At 43.2% G+C, this 15,380-nt stretch overlaps 1 protein-coding gene across 3 annotated transcripts in view; it reads left to right on the forward strand.

Annotated features, from left to right (window-relative positions):
* LOC307212652 (uncharacterized protein) overlaps positions 1 to 15,380 on the forward strand; it is a 230,559-nt gene that overhangs the window by 153,157 nt on the left and 62,022 nt on the right. The window contains exon 4 of one of the 3 annotated variants that reach the window (XR_013837043.1): positions 2,252 to 2,481. The exons of the other annotated variants lie outside the window; for them this stretch is intronic. The gene's annotated coding sequence lies outside the window, so the exon portion shown is untranslated. Of the gene's footprint in view, positions 1 to 2,251; positions 2,482 to 15,380 lie in introns of those variants that run through there. 3 annotated transcript variants of the gene reach the window in all.

Raw genomic sequence — 15,380 nt, forward strand, 5'->3', positions numbered from 1 at the left:
TTGCTCACATTTCTGTATTTCTAAAATAAAGCAGCAACTTCCTTCACCTTCCAAAAGGAATTCGGTTGAAACAATGGACGGAAACAGTTAGCTGTGGCCTACAAACACGCAGGTAGGTCTGATGGCTCAGATCTCCGTCGACTCCCTGAAAGATATTATTATTTGTAATGATTTTAAATATTTCTGATCAGATAAAGGGAGGCGACTTTGCTTTGAACAGGGATGATAAAAGGATGGAATCAATGTTAACTCTTTCTGTAAATATTTTGAGTACATGGAACACTTGATGTCCCATTAGCAGTTGGTGTTCCACTTGTCTCCAGAGTTGTTTCATTATCTACCTATTTCCTTTAACATTAAACAGTGCAGAACTAATCCTAATGACTCAAACTTAAAGATGACTTTAAGTACTTAAAAGGATTTCCCTGCCAAGAAGCACATACCGGGTTCATTCTTTTGACGGCTACTTCACATCTCTGTGCAAATGGAGAGGAAAAACGTAATTAACCTGTTTAAACTTCAGGTGGAAAATACTACTCTTTGCCTTGTTAACAGCTTGGTGGAAACTGTTAACAAGGCAGCCCTAGTTCCAATAGTTTGCAGAGGATATATGTTCTTCACATCAATGTGACAGTTGTTTCTGTAGCAATATAATCTACCCGTTTTTTGTGTTGGAGGGGGAGTGATCAATAACTTTGTTGGGAGTCTTTGGAAGACTGTTTAAAAGCCATGATTTTTGAGCCTGTCTCTAGCGCTTCCCAGCCATCATTTTCTTAGATGTGCGATCTGAATTAACTGGGCATAATTTTTACCTTGTCGCATATAAAAAATAGTGTGTTGCTCACTACAAAATAGCAGCCGTAGGCCATGCTGCAATGTAAGATCTACATGAAAATTATAATTTATAAGGCACCCTGGGTTTTCGAATGTTTTGTAGTCGTTCTTGTGCTACCCTCCCCGGAGAGCTTGAAGGTAAATCTTAGTTTTGTTTTCCTAAAGGGGAAAATGTAATGAAGGAATGGTAACTTGTTGAATGACGCTCTGTTGTCCATGTTTCACTAAAGTGTATTTTCATTGATTTGACTGTATGGTAAGACTCTCCTCTTCTGAGTGTCCCCATGCAATCTTGTACTGTTAGTAGTAGGAACAGGAAACGTGGTTGCACTGCCGATCCTGATGTCACCTGTGGTGTGAAGAAGGTGGGCATGTTTTGGGAGAAATGACCTTGTAGGCTAAATTGGGACCTCTGATGGGCCCAATTTGGCCCATGGGTTGGAGGTTCTAAACAATGTTGTAAGACATTCAGAAACTATGGCACTAGGCCTAGCTGAAGGTCAATGTGGCTTAGCATACTGTTACCAAAAGAAGCTGGCCAATTGCCTTTGAGAGTCCATAAGCAGGCCCATAGATCTCCCATGCTGTATGCCTCCAGCAGCTGTTATTCCATAGTCCATTGCTTCTGAGCATGGAGGTTCTCTTGAGCTGTCAAGGATAATAGTCAACAGTAGGCCATTGACAATGGGCTTCATTGACCCTTTTCACATTTACGGGTGGTAGGACACAATTTTTTACCGTCCACCATCGCCTCATGTCCACAAAGTTTGCCCTGGGAAATTACTGTAGAGCAGATTTGTGGAAACTGTCATAGAACCATAGTCATAGCCCACCATGTTCATAGCTCAGTTGGTAGAGCATGAGACTCTTAATCTCAGGGTCATTGGGCAAAATATTCCTGCAATGCAGTGAGTTGGGCTCTTCCAAATCTACAACTCAATGACTCGTAGAATCATAGAACTGTAGAGTTGGATCATCTAATCCAGGCACAGGCAAACTTGGCCCTCCAGATGTTTTGGGACTACAACTCCCACCATCCCTAGCTAACAGGACCAGTGGTCAGGGATGATGGGAATTGTAGTCTCAAAACATCTGGAGGGCCCAGCTTGCCTATGCTTGATATAGTCCAACCCCCTCCAATATAGTAATCCTGCCTACAGCCGTCCTTGGGTGGGCTCGAACCACCAACCTGGTTAACAGCCAGACATCCACCCTTTTAGCTATACTAATAATAATTAACACTATTTTTAATGTGCTTCCTCCTGTGTCTGTTGCTAATTGATACTTCAGGCCATCTCACACATTATTCTTCATTTTAAAGTATAATTTTTATGCGTGTTGAAAAAACTCTGATGTATTTTTTTTATTTTAATGAATGGTGGTGTGTTGTTTCTTTTGCTACTGACACATGAATGAGGAAAGCAGAATTCCTGCTGGCCTTCTACACCAGGCTTTTGCAATAAAGAGGAATGTGCAATGCCGTGCAGATGTTACAAAATAGGGTTGCCATACATCCAAAATTATATGGACATACCAAGAATACTGCAGTCAGAAGCAGTGTCCAAGCAGAAATCGACAAGATGTCCAGGGAAATCCTATGTTGGCAATGTTGTTTTTGCCGACTTCTCTTAAACATAGCTCAAAAATCTCTCTTTTTTTGCAGTTTGACCAAAAACACCCAACAATTCTGAGCAAAACTAATTAACTTTTTGGAATATGGCATCCCTATAAAATGCATGCCTAAGCAGAGAGTAATCGAATAGGAGAAATGACGGTGTGGTGTGAGCTTTTTGTGGAAGTCAAGTACTTTCTTTCCAGCAACAGGGTGGATAATTCATGCTTCGTCCTGACGATAGTCCTTTCACAAAGGCTGCATCCATTTCCCCATGACTGGGATAAACTGTGCTCTTGAGAGTGCCACTCTCAAGAGGAGCCTTCTACACCAATTGAAACAAGTTAATGAGTTTCTCTGATGTTAAATGCTGTTAACTGCTTTAAAACAATGGTGTTTCAGCACTTGGGGCAAGATTCATTTTAAAAGGACAAAATTGACTTTGAATGCCTGACAAATTCCTCCATTTGTTTAAACTCCTGGCATTTCAGGTATTTTCCTCCTTTCTTCACTTAAGCCCATTGGTCAAAAGTAACAAGGAATGATAAACTAGAATTATCAAAGGCAAGGAATCCCTAAAGGTAGTAACCGGTATGGATCAAAGTCGGAGAGGTGATAAGATCGCTGGATGTTCACTTCTCCAGTTTTATGGAAGCTAGGTGGGCTGGGTAGACAGGACTAGCAACTAATGCAAACCAAACATGGACAGACCAGAGTTACTTTCTCTTAAAGTTTATTCTCCCTTTTTGTCATTCAGTTCTTTTCTGCCACTTGCGTTAAAAGAATCTGGCGGCAAGCAACTTCGCCTCCTCTTTCCCCCCTTTCACTCACGCTGAAATATCTCTCTTCTATTTTGTAGGGAGACTCAATATTCCAATTTTCTGCAATGTTGACAAGAGACAACCTTGGTATATAATCATATATATTAAAAAAAATAAGTAGTAAAATTTAGTAAAAAAAAAAAAATCCCTGAAAGTTTTGCAGGTGTAAGGGTAGCCAAAGTGGTACCCTCCAGGTGCTATAAACTTTTATTCCCATCAAACTTTGACTCCTTGCTAACTTTGACAATGGTCAGGAGCAAAGGGAATTGTGGCTAGATTGAAACAGAACAGTGCTATGAACCTGGACTGCAGCATTTTCTACGAGTGGAGAATGCACTTTAGGTAAGACCCCTGCAGACCTTCCTTTTCACAACAACGCTCTCTCACGCACACTTTTTGCACTATCTGCTGCATGTGATATTCTAGCGATGCATGCAGCCCTCTTATGTAAAGCCTTCCCGATAGGTAAGGTAAAGGTAAAGGACCCCTGGGTGGTTAAGTCCAGTCAAAGGCGACTATGGGGTTTGCGGTGCTCATCTCGCTTTCAGGCCAAGGGAGCTGATGTTTGTCCACATACAGGTTTCCGGGTCATTTGGCCAGCAGGACTAAACTGCTACTCGCACATGGAGGACCGTGACAGAAGCCAGAGCGCACAGAAACACCATTTACCTTCCCGCCACAGCGGTACCTATTTATCTACTTGCACTGGCATGCTTTCGAACTGCTAGGTTGGCAGGAGCTGGGACAGAGCAACAGGAGCTCACCCCGTCATGGGAATTCGAACCGCCGACCTTCTGATCAGCAAGCCCAAGAGGCTCAGTGGTTTAGACCACAGCGCCACCCGTGTCCCTAAAGCCCTTCTGATAATAGTTTGCCGGCTAGCAGCAGAGGAGGCACCTGCCATTTGCTCCCCTTTTGATGCAATGATGAATTTAGCACAAGCTCTGTGAGATCTCTTCTCTGCGATAACGTTACTCAGGTTAGAGGAACGTGTTATGGCTAATTTGGCCATCGGGTGCTTATTTCTCATTATCTCTTCTGCCAGGATGATCCTTTATCCGCTACATTCATTCCTGCGGAGAATGGGTGGGGGTGTGATAAAGCAGATGGCTGAAGTCTGGAACAATGTCCAGACAGAACAATTATGATGACAGGAGGACAGTTCCACAAAGATGCCAAGCCCAGGACAATGCTTTGTCTGGAAAGGCTGATGATAGTCGTATAAAGCATGTTGCGGAGCAATATTCCCCCGTGAACGACAGGAGAGAGTCCTGTAACTGGAAAGCAATCATCACCAAATGCCATCAATTATGGAGCAGCTTCCATAGCATAAGGGGGATTGATTAATCATGGGCCACGTAGATCCCGTGTCCAGCCTTAATCTGTCTCTTTGTACAGCCCCCTAATGACAGTTCTCGTTGTCAGGCATTGAAGTGGCCGAGGCTTTTGTACCCCTCGTTTCTTTCATCAGTTTTGGCTTGTGAAATTACGCTGAATAATATGCTTATTCAGGCTTTTTATATCCGCACGCCTATTTTATTACCTATCCCGATGCATACAAGGCCCGGATTGGCTTGCAACAGAACAAAGCTAAATTACACCTTTCATTACCTAAATATAGTATAATGACAGAGTGTCATTCAAGGGGTAGCATTGAGTTGAGAAACCTCATGGCAGGCCAGGACAATGACAGAGGCTATTCAGCCGCACCTGAATCGCTGTAGTAGGTGCATCTTGAACAGTGAGAGAGGGGATTGGGGTTAATAGACAGGTCACAGTGTAAATTACAGTATCAAATTGAAATGGTGCAGCTGTAACACTGCCCTCGTCAAATGCCACTACACCCTTTTATCTTCCCTTTGGAGTTCTTTCCCTTTTTTTAGAAAACAAACTCGGTGCTTTTGTGATGGTATTAGCCTTGATCGTGCCTCCCGGTGCTGTGGAGAACTGCCCTGTACTTCCCAAGCGCTAGGTGTGTGATGTGGGCAAGGCCTAATAGTGGATGCTGCGGGCTGAGTCTCTATGGGTAGAATTAGTAGCTGAATGAAGACTGAGCAACCGCAATGCAGGAAATTCCTCTCCAGTTGGATTTCCAAGGCAGAGGGGGGAGGGAAGAGACATAGCTCAGTGGTAGAGCATCTGTCTTGCGTGCAGAAGATTCCAGATTCAATCCCTGGCATCTCCAGGTAGAGCTGAGAGACAGCCCTTCTCTGCAACTCTAGTGGAGACAGTACTGAGAGAGCCAGTGTGGTGTAGTGGTTCAGAGCGGTGGACTCGTAATCTGGTGAACCGGGTTCGCTTCCCCGCTCCACCACATGCAGCTGCTGGGTGACCTTGGGCTAGTCACACTTCTCTGAAGTCTCTCAGCCCCGCTCACCTCACAGAGTGTTTGTTGTGGGGGAGGAAGGGAAAGGAGAATGTTAGCTGCTTTGAGACTCCTTAAAAGGTAAAGGTACCCCTGCCCGTATGGGCCAGTCTTGACAGACTCTGGGGTTGTGCGCCCATCTCACTTAAGAGGCCAGGGGCCAGCGCTGTCCGGAGACACTTCCGGGTCACGTGGCCAGCGTGACATCGCTGCTCTGGCGAGCCAGAGCCGCACACGGAAACGCCGTTTACCTTCCCGCTGGTAAGCGGTCCCTATTTATCTACTTGCACCCGGAGGTGCTTTCGAACTGCTAGGTTGGCAGGCGCTGGGACCGAGCAGTGGGAGCGCACCCCGCCGCAGGGATTCGAACCGCCGACCTTTCGATCGGCAAGTCCTAGGCGCTGAGGCTTTAACCCACAGCGCCACCTGCGTCCCTTGAGACTCCTTAGGGTAGTGATAAAGTGGGATATCAAATCCAAACAACTACTGAGTTAGATGAACCAGTGGATTCAACTCCTTATTAAGGCAACTTCCTATGTTCCTATGTTAATATTTTAGGATTTATCTGATAGTGGTGAAGCTTGTAGAGGATGCTAAGAGTTTCTTTAGGTAGAGCTGGCAGCTGAGTCATGTTTGCAAACCCTCCAAGAGTCCCTATTTTCCAGGGACAGTCCCAGATTTACAGAAGTTGTCCAATTTTTTTTATTTGACCCTGGAATCTCCCACTTTTCCTTAGGATATCTCTATTTTCATCTGAGAAATGTTGGAGGGTATGTGTTTGCAAACTCTCTCCTTGATCCTGCTCAGGCCTTATCTGCAAGTGACTCTACAACTCTTAAGTCTTCTAACAAAATTTCCTCTATATAGATTATAACTCCTTGCTTTTCTTCCAAGACGTGACTGATCATTTCTCCCCCACTCCCTCTTTTGACATGACTCCAACCACACATCTAGCTCTTCTTTTCCCCTTTTGTAATATTCAGTAGGATTTGCTTTGTGTTGCAATGTCATGCTGTTCTGTGTTTCATTGTTCTCACTCTGTATCCCTGACTGCCAGTGACACAACAATGCAGAAAGTTGTGACATCATGAAACCATGGATATTCTACAAGGCTTTCAGAAGGAAGGCGGGAGAAGAGCTTAGATGGTCTGTTGTGTCACATGTCATTTTAAGGCCCCCGAGACCACGGAAGACCTCCAACCCTTCACCGTTGTTGCTAAATAGTCATCACCAGTGTTTTGTCAGTGAATGGTCTTAGTGGTATCTTTCTATCCATATGGATGGAGGGAGAGGAAACCAAGGACATCACACCCAGTATGAAGAAATAGAACAACAACAACAAAATGCCAAGCCAATGAGCTCTGTATGGTCTGTTTCCCATATGGGTGAGCAGCAACACCTCTCTATCTCACTTTTAATTTCAGATAGTATGCACTGTAAATGTGTGTGTCAACTGGTGTAAACACAGACATCTGGTTGGCCATTTTTTTTATTAAAGATTTTCTTGATTTACAGAAGTATGTGTAATGTCTCTTGTATTTTTTCCCATGTAACATTTTTACAAATCAGTTTCATTTGTTGAGACATTAGGAAGAAAAGGGGTGGAGGGGGAGAAGATGGGTGGGGGTGGGGTCGGGTAGCGATGTTTCTATTTTGCTTAATGTATGTAGGGTCTAATGTCAGCGTTGCTTGTGCCGGTTCTCTGCTGTTCATTTGTGTTTCTTTGGTGGTGAGAGAGGTTGGGGTTGACCTAGGGTGTGGTTGTTTGTTTGTGATTGGCTGTGGTGATCTTTGTTTTCATGTGTGAGTGTGGTGGGTGGGTGTTTTGGATCAGGTTAGCCATATTGATTTGTATGCTGTTGGTGGATTATTGTCATTGTCTTGTTGGGTTGTGTATGTGATAAAGGGGAGCCATACCGGGATAAAAGCGTCTTCTTCTGTTTGTCCCCGTGTCAGTTTCAGTTTATTGGTTATTTTTTCTAGTAGGGCTGTTTCCCATACTATTTGGTACCATTGGTCCATGCTTACTCCTGGCAGGTCTCTCCAGTGTCTGGTTATAGTGTTTCTGGCTGCTGAAAGTAGGTGGGTTATGAGTTCTTTGTGGTGTAAATGGGCATTGTTGTCTTGGAAGATGTTTAGTAGGGCCCATTCTGGGGTGATTTCTAATACTTGCTTAGTTGTTTTACATATTTCTCGTATGGCTGTTGTCCAGAATAGTTGGATTTTGGGGCACTCCCACCACATGTGGAGGTATGTGCCTGTGGAGGTGCACCCTCTCTGGTTGGCTATTATGAAAACAGAATGCTGGACTAGATGGGCTATGGACCTTATTGAGCAGGCATTTCTTATGTTCTTTTCTAATGTGTCTGAGATCATATCAGAAGCTTTCAAGGAAGACTGACCAGTCACATTCATACTTTTCTTGCTTGGGTTTTGGAAGATTCATCCGTCTCATATAGAACTGGTGTGAATGGCAGGTTCAATGGCCTCCTCTTGCATTCTCTCCCACCCCCATGCATTAAACTTTGCCAAAATTATGCCTTGAGCTCTGGCATAAAGGTGTCTTTCATTTCTTTCTTTATCCTGGTGTGACTGGTGTAGCAGCTTGTGCTATAAATGCTGTCTCATTTTGCTTAATCTACTCCAATTGCAGGATGCAAATCTTTTCCTCCTAGCATTTGGGTGCTAAAAGAAAGAGATTTTTGAAGAAGGGCACCAGTGTACTCTTTCTGTTGGTGTTCTCTTGTCTGGTAAGTGTACATGGTGGGGTAGTTTTGTATATGATATTCTCCAGTAGATTTGCCTGATACTAGGCTAGCTCTGCCAATGAAGCTCAGACTTCTTAATCCTCCATCATTTCAGACGTACTGTTGTCATGGATTGCCACTCCTCCTTCTGTATATAGATATAACTTTTATTTTATTTTGCTCACTTTTGTGCTGGTGTTTTGCAGAATAAGAACCGTATTTAGGCAGGCACCTGCATGGAATTATATTTCTGTGTACGGACTCAAACAGAAATGGTGGAGGAGAAGGGTGCTGGTGATGAGCCTTTTTCTTTGTCTGACATTGTTCAAGTACTTTTCACCATAGGTCTGTAAAAAGCAACACCTGCCATATGGAGTTTGCTTTCATTAGACAGTGTCCGTACTGCAGCTGTGTACTTGATTGTGAGATGACTTTGAGGTTTATTTTTGTAGGCAGCATCATGTTGATGCGATGACCCACATTCTATCAAAATGAAGTAACATGAGAACAGCTCCCAAACATATGGAACAGGGAAAAGGCACTTATTGGAATCTGCCACTATTTCAGCAGGTTCTGGTGGGACCTTGGGATAGATGCGTTCAGTGTGGCATCTTATGACCTGAGAAGTCTGAATGGGACCTAGCATGGCCCAGAGATGTCCTCGTGCCACACTGGATGTAGTCACAAAATTGGATTGCATAGCTTTGAGGAAACCAGAGTCAAGGATCCACCAAGCAGAATTCCATGATATTGCTGTGCCTGTATTGGGCTGTAACTCATGTATTAATTCCTAGTTATTGGGGCATGTTTGAACTGCACAACGATGACAGCATGACACTTTCCTACATATGCTGGAAGGAAAAGAGGGTCAGTGGCACCAATTTTATTTAGGACTGTGTGGGAAGAAGGAAATCCATCCCTTTTCTAACAGCTGCAGTGTGGTTCTAAATTAAAACAGTGCAGACTGTAATTTGGTTTTATATTTTGTCTTTTCTTACATTGATGCCGTTTTTAGTACTCACGTCAGATGAGTGTTGCATAGTTTGGCCACATGCTTCTGAAGTACCAGACACGATCATCTTGGGGCCAAACCATATGGGACGCCATTAGTAAATAGCAGAGGCCAGTCTGCAACCCCCCCCCCATTCAGACTGGCAGCTTGGAGGAGAGGGTGGCGCGGTGTTAACCCTTTGCCCTCTGCTGCAGTTCCACTCTAGATCAGAGCCCACACACCTATTATTTGAACCAGGGGAGCCCAAAAGTAGTAATTGGGAATGATCAGGCTTGAGGATTTTTGGTTATCTGAGATAACGGTAGAGATATGAAGCCATTACAGTGGTACCTCGGGTTAAGTACTTAATTCATTCCGGAGGTCCGTTCTTAACCTGAAACTGTTCTTAACCTGAAGCACCACTTTAGCTAATGGGGCCTCCAGATGCCGCCACGCTGCTGGAGCACAATTTCTGTTCTCATCCTGAAGCAAAGATCTTAACCTGAAGCACTATTTCTGGTTTAGCAGAGTCTGTAACCTGAAGCGTATGTAACCTGAAGCATATGTAACCTGAGGTACCACTGTACTGGCAAAAGCTTACGAAAAGCAGTGTGTTGGGGGAATTGACACCTGTTGCGCATCTCCTTTGTGGCATCTTCTGTCCTCCTAAGGTCATTTATGTTCCTTCATTCTCATCCTTTAAGTCCAGGGACTTGGTGTTGACTACAGGGGCCTGGCATCACTTAGCTTGTACTTGTAAACAACTCCTCTGCCGCTGCCCCAAGGCCCGATTCTGCTACTTCTATAACTATTGTGAAGCTATGTGAAAGGTTACTGCAGCCAGGGAACTCCAGTGGGTCTGGCCGTTGATTTTCTCGCACTTGTTTGCCAAGTTTTATATCAGCAGGGGAAATACCAGATGCTGTGAAAACATGTGATCGTGTTTGGGGGTCCTGTTTTCCCCCTTTTGGTCTGCAAAAATCTATCTGCTTCCCCTTTCTCCTTTCATCCTTATCTCTTGTGATGATTGTGGCTTCATCCTCTGGTGATAGAAAGAATGACCCTGTGACGTGACCCCTTTGCTCACGGCCTTCCCTCCTCAAAAACATTCCCAACTGTGAGCTTATTGCCTTGGTGGTAAATTCTGAACTGTGGCCAGCAAGTACAGCGGGGATTCCAGCTTCCATCCTCTTAAGTGCAGTAGGATTAACACTTTGGAACATAAGGAGGTTAAACCGCTGCACAGATACCAACTTTTTCAACTGTCATCTTTTATTTATTCCCCACCCCACCCCCTTTAAGACCACTTGGGGAATAGAGAGCTGAGATGGTGAAGGAGACAGAAGAATAGTATTTGTGACAGCAAGGGCAGCCTGCATTAAATAAAGCCTCCATCGTTCATTCTCAAGCTCAGCTCAGGGTGTTTGATGGAGATGGACTTTTCAATTAGACATGCTGTATTTATCCTAAAGTTTCATATATAAACCAGCCTGTTGACATCTCCTATGGATTTATTAAGGAAATCAAATGCTTGTGGGAGTTTTTCATACAAATTATCTAAATTTATCATTTCTACAACTTAAAATTATGGATATATATATGGATATATATATATATATATATCCCCATACTGTGAATAACAAGATTGTATGTTAGGAAAGCTCTGTCATGATATAAATCATAACACACATGGAATACATTTCCCACTGAAGACAATATTTCTTTCTTAAACAAATGTTGTGCTCCTTTGCTGAAGTGAAAGGAAGTTCAGGAAGGTTGGCAAAACAAAGTACCCATTTTTAACACTGCGCAGAACAAAATGTATTCTGCTGCCAATTACCCTTAAGTAAAAAGGATTGCAACTTCTGAAAGGAAACGTAGCCAAGGGTCAGGAATGGCATAAGAGCTCCTCCATGAAAAGGGATGGGGAAGGAAGGGGCACCCCACAGGATGAAAGGTAGCAAAGGTATCATTTCAGAGAAATGTTGGAGGGTATGCACTACATAAGCAATGACAAACCTAGACAGCCTCTTAAAAAGCAGAGACATCACCTTGCCAACAAAGGTCCGTATAGTTATAGCTATGGTTTTCCCAGTAGTGATGTATGGAAGTGAGAGCTGGACCATAAAGAAGGCTGATAGCCAAAGAATTGATGCTTTTGAATTATGGTGCTGGAGGAGACTCTTGAGAGTCCCATGGACTGCAAGAAGATCAAACCTCTCCATTCTTAAGGAAATCAGCCCTGAGTGCTCACTGGAAGGACAGATCATGAAGCTAAGGCTCCAGTACTTTGCCCACCTCATAAGAAGAGAAGACTCCCTGGAAAAGACCCTGATGTTGGGAAAGATTAAGGGCACAAGGAGAAGGGGACGACAGAGGAAGAGATGGTTGGATAGTGTTCTCGAAGCTACCAGCATGAGTTTGACCAAACTGCGGGAGGCAGTGGAAGACAGGAGTGCCTGGCGTGCTCTGGTCCATGGGGTCACAAAGAGTCAGACACGACTAAACGACTAAACAACAACAACAACAACGCACTACAGCTTGTGGCACTGAGTTCCAAAGTTTAACCATTTGCTTCATTTCAATGACTTTCTTTTGTCTGTCCTGAGATTTTCATAATTCAGTTTCCTTGGATGACTGCGAACTCTGCTATACAAAGCATACAAAGTTCTCTATATTGAAATCATGTATACTGTAATGTTATATAAGCCAATGCCCATGCCCCCTTTACTTGCTTCCCTCCCACAAATTAAAAATCCACAAGCGTTGCAACTTTCATTCACAGAGGATTTGCTCCAGGCATTTGGGCTGCCCTTTTCTGCCTCTTCTCCATCTCTGCAGTATCATTTACAAGATGTAGCAATCAGAACTGAACATGCTGTTCCTAGTGTGTTGACATCGCTTGTGCTGCAGGTTTCTATAATCTTATTAGGTATTTGCATTGTTATTTTCAGTCCCTTTCCTACTGATCCCCAGCATCTGCAGTCTGGTTACTGCTAAATACTTTGCATTTCCCCCTGCAGGGTTATCACCTGAAGAGAGCTGCTGGAATGTGACCTCCCAAGCTCAGGGACCCTATGAATTTTGAGAAAATAAACTAGACAAAATTTCTAGATGTTCAAAACTGTGACGCTGAAACCTTGCCGTGCTCCCTTTCCCTAAAATATATATTTTTCTTGTGAGAATTATTGACAGAGGTCAAGAGTTTCTATGGTATTTCTCTGGAGACATTAATGCATTCGTTCGTTGACTGGAGCTATTTTACAAAATGCTGCTTGACCTTTTTGCTGTTGTTTCCCAACTGTTTCTTTACTCGCCCCTAACAATACACCTTGGGCCAAAACCAAACACAAAGAATGTTAGTTTAAAAGGCGAGTTTTGCAACAGAAAACACCCACAAAGCATGGTCAGCTGGCAACCTCAATACATGGAGGCCTAAAGTTAAAAGCCCTATATTTGTGGTTTAGTTATAAGTGATTTGAGTTAGGCTGGGGTTCAAGTTACAGTCAGCTGAGATCTTTGTAATACTTGGATGGCGGAGAGTTTATAATGCATTTAATATATAGTTTAATTTTTATTTTTATTTTTTTGCATTTCCTTGGCTGGATTCTCAAAGGAGAAAACAGAAGTTAAGAAATACTGCTTGGCTGAGATGCCGCGAAACTTTGCAGTTTGCAGAATGGCGTTACAATTTTAGCTGGCTTGTAATGTTCTCTCCCACCAACACATCAGGCTCCCCCTCCCCCAACCTGCTTCCATGACTACTGCTTGGTTGGAGGCAAGTGGAGGAGAGAGGAAGGAAGGCAGTAATGCCCAATGGTGTGTGTGTGTGTGCGCGCGCGTGCGTGCGCACGCGTGTCTGTTAGGCAAGGGATCAGGCCCTATACCCTTCCCAGTTATGTCACCTGTAGCATGACAGGTTCAATCTGAATTGTTATTAGGTACAAGGTAGTTTTTAATGTTTGATGTTTCATTCTGTTTTGATATATGCTGTAAGACACCCCGAGGGGCTGGGGAAACCCAGCCAGATGGGTGGAGTATTATTATATTATTATTATTATTAGTAGTAGTAGTAGTCATAGAACTATTTCCCAGTTTGGAGGAAGGGGAAATAGCTTGGTTGGCAGGGCTCAGTAAAGAATCAATCGGGTATTTAGATACCTTACTAACATCACAGTATCGTAATAATAATAATAATAATAATAATAATAATAATAATTATTATTATTATTATTATTATTTATACCCTGCCCACTCTGGGCAGCTTCCTACGCATATAAAAACATAATAAAACATCAAACATTAAAAACGTCCCGAAACAGGGCTGCCTTCAGATGTCTTTTAAAAGTCTCTGCAGTTCTTGATATCCTTGACATCTGATGGGAGGGTGTTCCACAGGGCGGGCACCACTACCAAGAAGGCCCTCTGCCAGGTTCCCCGTAACCTCACTTCTCGCTGTGAGGGAACCGCCAAAAGACCCTCAGAGCTGGACTTCAGTGTCTTATCACTAAACAAAGTTCCTACAGGTCAGCTGGTGTTGCAAAAGTATAATTTGATTCAGTGGGCCAAGTCTGCAACCCTATGCAAACTTACCTGTCTGAGAGCAAGTCCCATTGAACTAAATGAGATTGTCTTTTGAATGTTGCTCCCATTATAAGTTTGGTAACTCATAGCTCTGAAAGCTGATTACATGTAAGCTGATTATCATGTCTAAACAAGTGTACCTGAAAAGAAATGGTTTAGCGATTTTCCTATTTGACATTTGCGTAGCTGCTTAAATTCGGGCCCCGAATGTGGATAAAACTAGAAATTCTTCAGGAAACATGTAAAGTGTCTACTGAGAAATCAAAAGCTTTACTGTAGCCATGGGAGATGCACCTCAAATTTCATCAGAGCAACATGGGGAAGCAGTGTTTAATGGTAAGTCACAAACACCCATTTCAATTCAATGGAACTTATGTCAGGTAAGAACTTATTGATACATTTAAGAGTATAGAACCCTTGCGTGTGCACCATATTAAAGAGAGGTCATTTGGAAACGTACCCAGGAGAACGATTTAAATATACATTCTTGGTGACAGGAATGCAACTTAACAAACGTGATCGAAACCACGTCATCAATCCTGTAAAAGTATAACCCGGGTTTTCAAAATGTTGCTCATTGTCTGACTTTGGATAAATAGGACAGTTCTTCAGTGGGAGGGGAGGAAAAATCAATTCAGGAAACATTGAGTTGTAAACTCCAGCTTGTAAGAATTGCAGATTCGAAAGGTCACATGAGGCTAAATTCTTTGGCTGGAAGCCAAGAGGGGAAAGGTACATTTTCCCACTGGCAGCATAATCTCAGCTGAAAAGGAATATGCAGACCACATTGTAGAACTAACTCCCCAGAGGGTTTTGCTGTGGCTGTTGTTTTTTACAATTGAGCTGCCACACCCTTATTCTTCCAGGGCTTTCTCCGTGTTTCAAATGTACAATGAGGCATACTGCTAAGGGCGTTCTCCTTCTGGACATTCATAAGTGATTGCATTCAATGAAAGGATGTCTCAGCAACTACCTAGCTCTTCTATGGACATCTTCACAGAAATGAAATGAAACTTATCAGAGGCGAAGTGTGTGTGCCTGTTTGTGTAGCTTTGAAATGGTTTCTGTTCTCTGGCTCTTGGTGAATAATTAACGAAAGAGCAGCTTTGTTACGTTGATCCAAGGATCTATTTCCAAATCATGATTCCTGGGAAGATTATGAAGCCAATAATTCTTCCCAGTTCTTTATACTGAGCACCTGCTATTCAGAGGTAGATGTGTGAAAAGATGCTGGCAGATGGAAAACCAAGTAACCACTTAGGGCTTATCTTCGCAATCCAATAAAATACACCCAAGTGAAAATGTACCAATTGTATCAATTGAAATTGACATGATTTGTGCATTTGTTTTTATATTCAGGAGAGATGCCCTTTGTTAACGCAAGGGGAGTCATTCACACACTAAATTGGAGGGTTGGAGGATGGAT

The sequence above is a fragment of the Podarcis cretensis genome (genome assembly GCF_951804945.1).
Source record: "Podarcis cretensis genome assembly, chromosome: 3".
In the NCBI taxonomy this organism is placed as follows: domain Eukaryota; kingdom Metazoa; phylum Chordata; class Lepidosauria; order Squamata; family Lacertidae; genus Podarcis; species Podarcis cretensis.